The following is an 11,350-nucleotide window of genomic DNA, read 5'->3' on the forward strand; positions in this document are numbered from 1 at the left end:
AACTGAAAAAAGACAGATGTTTTTCAGGAAAAAGCAACCTGGGTTTCTACGACTTCTTAGTTGATTGTATTTGGAAATCTGTTGAAGCTCTATTTTCCCATCTGTCAGATGGGGACTGTTTGTTTCCATGTTTAAGATGAAGAGTAGGATTCAAATAAAAGACTATTACACCACTTAACTTAATCACTTAACTTCCCGTTAGTCATCGATTTGCTCGAGCGGGTGCCAGTAACGTCTCCATTTGTCCCTTTCGTGTGCTAGTGTAGCCCAATGGCATCTGTTCGCTCCGGGAACATGAAGGGCCTCAAACCGATCGTTCATGATCTTGATGAAGAAGTCTGACCATCTGGAAGGTGGGCGGCCACGCGGTCTTTTGACATCCCGTGGAATCCAGTCCGTAACAGCTCTAGTCCAGCGGTCTTCTTTAAATCCCATTACGTGACCAGCCCATCTGATTTTCGACACCTTGGCAAATGAGACAGCGTCCCTGATTCTTGATCGTCTACAGATGTCGGAACTCCGGATTCTTTCTCTCATTTGAGTGAAATGTGATATTCCAAGCATAGCTCTTTCTATTCCTCTTTGGGAGACCTGAATAGCGTTCTCATCTTGTTTGCGTAGGGCCCAGGTCTCTGAGGCATATGTTAATGCAGGAAGAACAGTGGAATCAAAGAGATGTGCCCGGAGCCGGAGGTTGTTCGTCCTCTTAGCTATTTCTTCAACGTTCTTGAAGGCGTTCCAAGCCGCTCTCTTCCTCCTGCACAGCTCGGGTGCCCTCCGACGTCCTGATGGATCCATCACATCCTCCAGAATGGCAATGGAGAAGATTATCCATGACTTCGACTCAAATCTCTTCGATAGCCATGTCCACTTGCCGACATACCAAATTCCACAGGATGGATATGTCGTTCCCAACATTCTCCCTTCTGAAATCCTACACGCCGTTTCGTCGGTAAAGAAACAAACAGCACCCGGCCCAGACAAGGTCAGACCTGAACACCTGAAGAACCTGCCGTCAGTACTCATCAATACACTGGCTCGGCTCTTCACTCGCTACCTGTCTGAATGCAAGGTTCCGTCCCAATGGAAAACCAGCAGGACCGTACTACTGTTCAAGAAGGGAGACATCCATGACATTGGCAACTATCGCCTGATCTGCCTATTGTCTTTCATCTACAAGTTGTTCACTCGAATCATCCTAAATAGGATTGGCAGAACACTAGATGAAGGACAACCATGCGAGCAAGCAGGGTTCCGCAAAGGATTCAGCACCATCGACCATATCCACACAATAACCAAGCTCATTGAGGTTTCTCGGGAGTTCAAGATGCCGCTCTGTTTAACGTTCATTGATTTAAAGAAAGCCTTTGATTCTGTTGAGACAGAAGCGGTCATTGAAGCCCTAGCCAATCAGGGCATTCAAGCCCAATACATCAGGATCCTCCATGAGCTGTATTGCGGATTCACTACCAGGATCTCACCATTCTACAAAGAAGTGATCGTTGATGTCAAGAGAGGGGTGCAGCAGTGTGATACCATTTCACCGAAACTCTTCAGTGCCACCCTCGAGAACATCATGTGACGACTGGAATGGGAAGGAATGGGAGTGAAGATAGATGGTCTGAAACTACACCACCTCCGCTTTGCTGATGACATTGTTTTAATAACACCAAACATCAGCCAAGTGGCACAAATGCTGGCCGACTTTGACCGTGAGTGTGGAAACGTAGGACTACAGCTGAATCTTACGAAGACAATGTTTATGAGAAACAGCCTCGTTCCTGACGCCCCATTCGCTCTCAATGGAACGACCATCTCCGAATGAAACAGCTATATGTACCTAGGTTGAGAGGTCAACATGACAAATGACCTGGCACCCGAGCTGCGCAGGAGGAAGAGAGTGGCTTGGAACGCCTTCAAGAATGTCAAAGAAATAGCTAAGAGGACGAAGAACCTCCGGCTCTAGGCACATCTCTTTGATTCCACTGTTCTTCCTGCCGACCAGGCCAACCAAAATTTGATTCCTCCACCTTCAAATCCTCCGCCCCTCTCAGAGACCCGGGCAAGCTACCGAGATTATCTCACCCGCACAGCAAAGCCTGGCAAGCTACCTATATGTATTCAATATGCCAAACACAGTAACAAAAAGTCTCATAATATTACTGGGCCCGTTCCATCAAATCGATGAACAATGGGAAGACAGTGACAGTGACCAATGTAGCACTGTAGCACTGTCCTCCCATTGTTCATCTATTTGCTCTAGCGGGTACTAGTAACATCTCCATTGTGAGACTTGTTGCTACTGTTTTTGGCATATCCAATACATCACAGGTATCTTGCCAGGCTTTGCCATGCAGGCGAAATATACTCAGTAGTTTGCTAGGCTCTCTGAGAGGGCTGGAGGAATCAAACCTAGGTCGGCCTCGTACAAGGCAAATGCCCTACGCACTATGCTATTGCTCCAGCCCATAATATGAAATACTCATTAAAAATACTAAAACTTCCAAAAATGTATCTTTATATATATTTATTATATCCCGGTATGCAAACCTATGTTTAAAAGGCACCGAAAAGCTGCATAGAATTAACATGGGCTTCTGTATAATTTCACTAGATCATGTGATTTGCCCACTGGTTTTAGTTATCATGTAATATGTAAACATGATAGATATTAATATGTAAACGTGTATTAAGATATTAATATGTAAAAACATTAAGGAAACAAAAAATAAATAATTTGGACAAGAGATCTTACCATGTTGTGGATCTCTTTCTGAAGTTTGTCTCATACCCAAAGGAAACTGGAGCAGAATCCTGGTATCTGCAAGTTGCAGAACATCTCTAGTAATTCTAAGACGCTGGGAGCCACACTTTCAAAAACAGCAAAAATTCCAGGAAATAATTGGAGTGTGGTCTCACCATTTCTTTACTAGAAATTTCCACACCCCTGTCAGCAGCAAATGGAGAAGTTACAGTGTAAATAAATCCACTACCACAAATCATTTATTTAATGATTTAAAGAGTAGTAGTTCAGCAGCATTAGTCAATGGTAGCCTATACTATTTTTTTTCGCTTGTTTGAATTTCAATTGGTTTAGAAGGGGATGTCTGACAGCAATGTGATGAAGTTGCCTCAGAAAAATGGTTTAACTAAACTCTAACACTTCATTTTAGCTTTTTTGCTAAACATGTTACTGTTTTTTTTCTTGTCTGAGGCTTCAAAAGCTATTTGGTATTATTGTATAAAGATATACTATTTCTTCTTAACTGTCTTTTGTGATTTATCACAAAAGAGATTTAATTTACCATCAAACAAAATCCTCAACCTTTCCCTAAAACTCCCTATGCTTAGTTGCATATATGGAGGTGACTATGAGTGCAACAGTTTTTTTTTTTTACCTTCCCCACCTCCTCCCATATTTAGGTTGATACCGATTATCCAGAGGCTTGTTCTTTCATGTTATTTTCCAATGAGCCATTCCCTTTAGTTAAAGGTATTTGTCAGTTATATCATCTTTTTTTAAAAAAAAATCTATTGCAGTCCCTGCTTGTCATCTTATTCCCACTTAATGGAGCTTATTCTCCAATAAACATTAAGAGTAAAGGAAAGAGTTAAGAGAATATTTAGGTCACCAATCTGAATGGCTGAGGAGGTATTGGTGTTTCTTCAGGCCTTTCAGTCCCTGTTAACCACTGAATCTTAAGTGAGGAAAGATCTGCTACTAATCATCAGAGAAGAGCATAGCCCTGAGAATGAGTGATGATGTTGCTTGTTAGAGGTGGTTTAAATTTCATGTGTGTCTTTCTTCCTCTCTGGAAGAAAGGAAGAAGGATAAATGTCTGTTTTACTGAAGAAAAGCAATCGGTATGGTGCCACATGTCTGCTTTGAGTGACTTCAAAGTTGACCTACTATCTTATCTAATTTATTTCCCCTAGGGAGACACTTGATAGGAAGAAACAATACTGCCCCTTTCTCAAGATTCTCCAAGAGCAATTCCATCACAGTAGCTTAGCAGGAGATTTGTTGATGTATTTTTAAGCACTTTTTTTTTTTAGAAAAAGAATAGAAATAGAATTCAGATGTGAAATACTGAACTTAACAGGTTAGCCAATTATCTCATGAAAAAATGGCACCCTTTTCTAAGACTGAAAATAAATAACCTCAGAATTAACACTTTGAGAAAAAAAATTATTGCAAAGATATTTAATGGGGGAAATAGCGTGAGGTATTTTTAAAATATCAAGTCACTTATATTTGTAGAAACACATTTCGGCAACTTTGATGTCTGCCCAGAAAAGAACACCTGATTAGGAATCTGAAGGCCTAGAACTGATCCTTTTTGTTTCTTGCTTGTTTTTCATATTCAGTGCTCCACTCCTTAACTATGGGACAATGTATAGGATAGTATCTTTCAACTAGACTATCTAAAAATAAACTTAATATTTGAAATATGCAATATAAATTATAGAAGACTGGACAAATGAGAAGGTCTTTCTATGTGTTTGTGTTGATATAGAGTAAAATCTACCTTCTTTGTGCATCAACCATTGGGTTACTGAATCATAGGGTAATGCTGCATGTTAACTGATATGAACTATTTTTCAAAATTGTAATATACACTTCACTACAATTATATGAGAATCCCAGTTGCACAGAAATTGATATTGTCATATTTATTTGTTCACTTTATTTTAATTTTTTCATTGTAATCGGCATGTTGTAGTGACTTCCTTTGATTTATCTCTGCACTTCCCTAATATCATAATGATGATGTTAAACACATATTCAGGATGTCTTTGCCATCTTTTTAAATTTTCGGGTTGTGTATTATAAAACATTTTCTCCATTTTGTGCCATGAAAATTATCTTTGACATTAGTTTATATTAATGTTCTGTTTCTCCCTTCATATATGATTCTCTTATTGCAAATGACAAAACTAGTCATGATAAAGTTTGAAATTTGGTTTTTGGTTCTTTCAGTTTCTGAAGGTAGTTTCGCTAGATGCTATAGAATTCTCACTTTGGCATTTCCTGGTGGGATCACGTTGATGCAGTGGGGGATGGGAGTCAACTGACCAGCGTGCTTCCTACTGAACCCAAGTTTTCTTCAAGACTGAAGTGACTGAAAGATGTGTTCGGAGTGGTAGACGGTATTGTTCTGTTTTCTCATGCTTGAAATGACACTTTCTGTCTCTGCTTTCTCCTGGTATTTTAGGACAGTGTTATTAACTGTATTCAGTGTAATAAACACTGAATAGTGTTATGTTATTAACATAAAACTATCTCCAGTAGTCTTATTTCAGATGAGTAAATGAAATGGAATTGCAATGTAATGCCAGGGGGAAACTAGAGAGTTCACATTTTTATTTTGAAATAATTGAAGATTCACATTAAAGTTGCAAAGATAACACAGACATGTCTTTTACCCTGTTTTTCCCCCTAAAGTTAACCTCTAAAGTGGCTAATTTAAATCACTCCTTTGACTTATCTGCCTAAAGTAAGCACTAGTTTGTGCTTGAATCTTTGATTCATGTTTAGTCACTGTCCGAAGAAACCCATTTATTTTTCATGAGTAAGGAGAGTATCCGAATTCAATGCTGATACTAATAACAATCGCAGTATGGATACTGTAATTGTGTGAGGTATTGCTTTCACTACAAGATATACTAGAGCTGTACATTTTTTTTCTTTTTTTAAGAAAATAAAGGGCTCCAAAGGTTGAAGCAAAATAAAGGTGTATCACATTTCTAAAAGTCTTAGGGAAAAAAATCAAAGATGCACAAATATCAGGTGCCAGAGTTAAAAGACAGTCCTCTCTGATTATAAATCTTATAGTAGGCAGACTGGAGACAGTAGAATAGATAAGGAGCTTGCCTGGTAGGTAGCCAACCGGGGTTCAATTTCACACATAGAGTATGTTCATCAGGAGTGATCCTAGAGCACAGAGCCAGGAGTAAGCCCTGAGCACAGCCCATTGCAGTCCCCAAACAAATATAAACAAAATAATACTTCTGATAGTTATGTCTACTTACTAGTTCCACTGAAGCGAGTTCATTCATCTCTTACAGAAAAGTCTATTAATATCTGGCTTCAAGGAAATTATATGCACTGAGAATTATCACTGGGACGTTTTGACTAAGAGGTCAATGTGTTCTGTTTTACAATTAGCCTTCAGAACTTCTTCAGTTTTCTGCATTATTCATTTACTGAGAAAGCACAAAACAAGTTCATTGTTTTGAGTGAGAAAATAAATTGCTAGGGAAACTGCATGTGATTTACACTTGAACATCTGGTAAACAGAATTTTGTGTTACCCAGCTACTTGTCTCTTTCACATCTCCACATTATTCAGTTAGTATAGCTAATCAAAATTGCTATTGGTAAAAAAAAAATTGCTATTGGTTTTTTGGTAGTCATTTGAGTGGAATTTTTGCTTTTGATAGCTATTTATGTTAGTACAGACATCCAGTCTGTAGAGAAGAAAAGCTGAGTATCAACTTTTCTACTCAGAAAACAACGATTATAAAATTAATATATTGAGCAACATTAATTAGAATAATACAGGTGGCTGGAGTGATAGCACAGCGGGTAGGGCGTTTGCCTTGCACACAGCCAACATGGCCGACCTGAGTTCGATTACTCCGCCCCTCTCAGAGAGCCCGGCAAGCTCCGGAGAGTATTGGATATGCCAGACACAGTAACAACAAAGTCTCCAATGGAGACGTTACTGGGCCCGCTCGAGCAAATCGATGATCAACGGGAGGGCCTTTACTTTACTTTACTTTACATGTGGCATGATTAAGACAGAGAACTAGTAAATAGTAGTCTTTCCTACACTGTGCCAGGCATTTTGCTAAATGCCTTAAGCAATTCCAAGAACTCCTTAAAATAATTATAATACCAATTTTGCCTGTAAACACATTGATATTTTGACTGATACACAAACACTCTAACAGTACATGAGAAAAATGTGTTCAATCTGGTGCATTTGATTTCACAATTATACTTTTACTTGACTTATTTCAGACCAATGATGTCGTACTTGATCATTCGCGCTTGTACCATCAGGTCCTCAATGGATGCATCTGATGCTAGCGTACGTGCATTGAAAGTACAGATGATCATTTTTGTCTTCCTTTGTTGTGTCGGCCTTGAGATTTTGCCGGCCTCTCCTTTCTCATCCTTCTCAGTGCTGCCATGTCGGTGAAGCCTTCAGGGTCAGATGAATGAGACCAGTTGTAGTTACTGGTTTTGGCATATCGAATACACAACGGATAGCTTGCCAGGCTCTTCCGTGTGGGCGGAATGCTCTCGGTAGCTTGCCAGTCTTTCTGAGAGGGATAGAGGCTTTTGGGGTGACCTCTAATCACCCTTGTAGGTGTTACCATATTTGAACCCTATCAAATACGGTATGACAATTTCGGAAGATGGGTACTTAATGTCTTATGATGAGTCACGTCCTGGAGCGTGGCGACGGCTGGGTAGTTGGAGTAGTGTCGATAGTGGAAGTCTGCCAGTGGGGTATTTATCTGGGTAGGGTGGGTCTCCTGTGCACAATTCGATCACTGGGTGGTTGATGGAAGCAGACAGGGCAGGGTAGGGTGGGGCTCCTGATTAGAATCCCTTTGTCACCTGTGGTTGGTGAGAGAAGAAGGCACGAATCTCACCATGCCGTTTTTGACACTGGAGAAGAATTGTTCCTCAGAACATGCGATAAAAGAGGTGTTGGAGGCGTCGGTGTCTTTGTCAACACAAACTTGGCCAAGAGCATTGATTCATTCGAATGCCTAACAACCCAAATCGGACGTTTACATTTGAATAGATGTGGCTCACTGCCTGCAGTTTCTATCTTCGTTGTCTACGCACCAGCATCTCATTATGATGAAGGAGAAATTGAGAAGTTCTACATGGAGCTGGAGAAGTTCTATAAAGAAGATCACACCTTCACAAGATCATTGTGGGTGATTTTAATGCCAAGATAGGACCGAGAAGATTAGCTGAAGAACTTCACATCAGGACCCATGGCCTAGAATGGAATGAACAGGGTGAGAGACTGTCTGAGTTCATCATGTCGACCAAGACCATTCATGGTAACTCACACTTCCAGAAGGCAGAATCTAAACGATGGACATGGGAGTCTCCCGGTGGACGATTCCACAACGAAATAGACCACATCATATTCAATCGACGGTTTTGCCTGACTGATGTCGCTGTTGTCCCAAAATTTCAAACGGGATCGGACCACCGTCTCCTTCGTGCAAAATTCTACTTCACAGAGCGGGGAGAAAGGGCTGCAAAGTTCAAAAAGAGAACTCCCAGAATGACCACCAACTGGGAACTCTTTGGTACTATTGCGGAAACATGGGAAGATGCCATTGTTGACAACATTGACGAGGAATACGATCGACTAGTTCAGCACCTCCAAGAATGTGCGAGGAACGCCAAGAGAGAGATAGCCACAAAAAATCGCCTGTCTTCGAAAACGCTTGAGCTAATTCTCCAGGGTGGTTTGGCGCATGCCTCAGGCAACCGCAAGCTAACGTCCGAGCTCGCAAAGCAGTGCAGAGATGCGATCAAGGAAGACCTCAAAGAGAGAAGAGCAGAAGTACTGGTAGATGCGGCAGAAGCCAGGAAAAATATTCGTAACGCCCGCCTGTCCTTCGCCAACTACAAGACCAAGATGACTGCCCTCCGACGTCCTGATGGATCCATCACATCCTCCAGAACGGCAATGGAGAAGATTATCCATGACTTCTACTCAAATCTCTTTGATAGCCATGTCCACTTGCCGACATACCAAATTCTACAGGATGGATATGTCGTTCTCAACGTTCTCCCTTCCGAAATCCGACACGCCATTTCATTGGTAAAGAAACAAACAGCACCTGGCAAACACCCTACCCCACCCTACCTGCTGTTCTATCACTCCAGCCCAGTGATACACTACAGATTATAAAACCTAGCTCCCAGAATCACACAGCCGCAATCTCTTATCATCTAGTTCTCACTCTCAGAGAACCAGACAGACTACCGAGACTATCCTGCTCACAGAGCAGAGTTGGGAAAGCTCCCCATGGCGTATACTATATGCCAAAATCCAGTAACAAAGATGGGTATCATTCCCCTGACCCTGAAAGAGCCTCTAATATGGAACTTGCTAAAATCTCAGGGCTAGGATGAATGGAGATTTTACTGGTGCCTGCTAGAGGAAATCGATGAACAATGGGATGACAGGGATAGTGATTACATATTTTGTGCTGGAGTGATAGCACAGCAGGTAGGGCGTTTGACTTGCACGCGGCTGACCCAGATTTGATTCCTCCAATCCCTCTAAGAGAGCCCGGCAAGGTACCAAGAGTATCCCACCCGCATGGCAGAGCCTGGCAAGCTCCCCATGGTGTATTTTATTGCCAAAAACAGTAACAAGTCTCACAATGGAGACGTACTGGTGCCCACTTGAGTAAATCCATGAACAACAGGAGGACAGTGCTACAGTGCTATTACATATTTTATTGTAGTTTATCTTATCCAATTATTAACAACTATAGCTTTTCTTTCAGATTTTTTTATCCAATGGATTTTTACCTGATTCATTTTAATACGGGCTGGAGCGATAGCACAGCAGTAGGGCGTTTACCTTATGCGCAGCTGACCCGGCCAAGGTGGGTTTGATTCCTCTGCCCTCTTGGAGAGACCGGCAAGCTACCGAGAGTATCTTGCCCGCACGGCAAAGCAAATGCAAAGCCTGGCAAGTTACCCATGATGTATTCAATATGCCAAACACAGTAACAAGTCTCATGATGGAGATGTTACTGGGCCCGCTCAAGCGAATCGATAAACAATCGGAGGACAATGCATTTTAATATCAAAACGTTTATTTTGCACAATTTATTTTTCTGCATAATTATAGATAGATATTTAGATGGTCATGGCAGAATCTCCTGCCCCCATGCCTGGCTGTCCTTGATGGGGCCCCTTGGAGGGGGGCGGGTTGAGTTTCCCTCCCCACCCCGACCAGAGCTCCGGCAGCCAAAGACCTCCAGAACCAGCCACAATTATGCTGAGACCACTCTCCACACGCATGAAGGTATTGGCAGAGGAACAAAGGCACGCGGGTCCTGGGGCTGAGATCTCCAAGCCTGTTCAGATCAGGGCTGAGCATCCTCCAACCAGATCCTCCATCTTCTAGTAGGCAGGGGTCACACCCACCACCCTCCCCCTCCCCCCTCCTCCCTCCCCTCGGCGCCGTGTAATCCCATCAACAGCCAAGACCCAGAGACTATAAAACCTAGCTCCAGGAAGTTCACGGCCGCATTTGTGGTCGTGCGACATCTTATTATATCACTTTTACTTTGGACAACCTGGCAGGCTACCGAATGTAACCTGCCCACATGGCAGACTCTGGCAAACTATCTGTGGTGTACCCAATATGCTAAATACTAGTAACAATGATGGGTCTCATTCTCCTAACCCTGAAAGAACCTTGAATATAGCACTTTTTAAAATCTCAGGACTAGGGCGAAGGAGACATTACTGGCGCCTGCTCGAGGCAATCGACGAACAACAGGATGATCGTGATTGTGATTTAGATGGTCTTAATGCTTTACCTATATAAACCTCAGTGACTCTGGGGAAACATTTTTCACACATATATTAATAGCACTGTAGCACTGTCCCCCCATTGTCCATCGATTTGCTTGAGAGGGCCCAGTAATGTCTCCATCGTGAGACTTCTTGTTACTCTGTTTGACTTATCGAGTCCTTCATGGGTAACTTGCCAGGCTTTGCCGTGTGGGCGAGACATTCTCGGTAGCTTGCGGAGCTCTCCGAGAGGGGCAGAGGAATCGAACCCAGGTCAGCCGGGTCCGTGGCATGCAAGGCAAACACCCTACCTGCTGTGCTATTGCTCCAGCCCATACATTTAGTAATTGTTAAATTTTATATAGAATAGGTTTTCAAAAACATTATTTAAAGGATAACATATATTCTTTTGACTTTAACAGTTTTATTCCAGTTATTTATTTATTTTTTTTTGTCAAGCAGCATTCTCTCTAGCAATGAATGCCTATCTAGTAATATTTTTTATTTATTTATTTATTTATTTATTTATTTATTGAATCACTGTGGGAAAGGTTACAAAGCTTTCAGGTTTATGTCTCAGTAATGCAAATATCAAACACATTTCCCTTTACCAATACTTATTTTTTACCATGAAGAACCCCAATAAAACCCCACCCCCCACCCCTCCCCGTCCCTGTGAGGCAGATGAATTCTAGTTAACACTCTATCTGCTTTGATTAGATTCATTGTTTCAATAAAAGACTCACCACTATTATTTAGAGTTTACCCC

The sequence above is a fragment of the Sorex fumeus genome, unplaced genomic scaffold (assembly GCF_029834395.1).
Source record: "Sorex fumeus unplaced genomic scaffold, SorFum_2.1 ptg000035l, whole genome shotgun sequence".
Taxonomy (NCBI): domain Eukaryota; kingdom Metazoa; phylum Chordata; class Mammalia; order Eulipotyphla; family Soricidae; genus Sorex; species Sorex fumeus.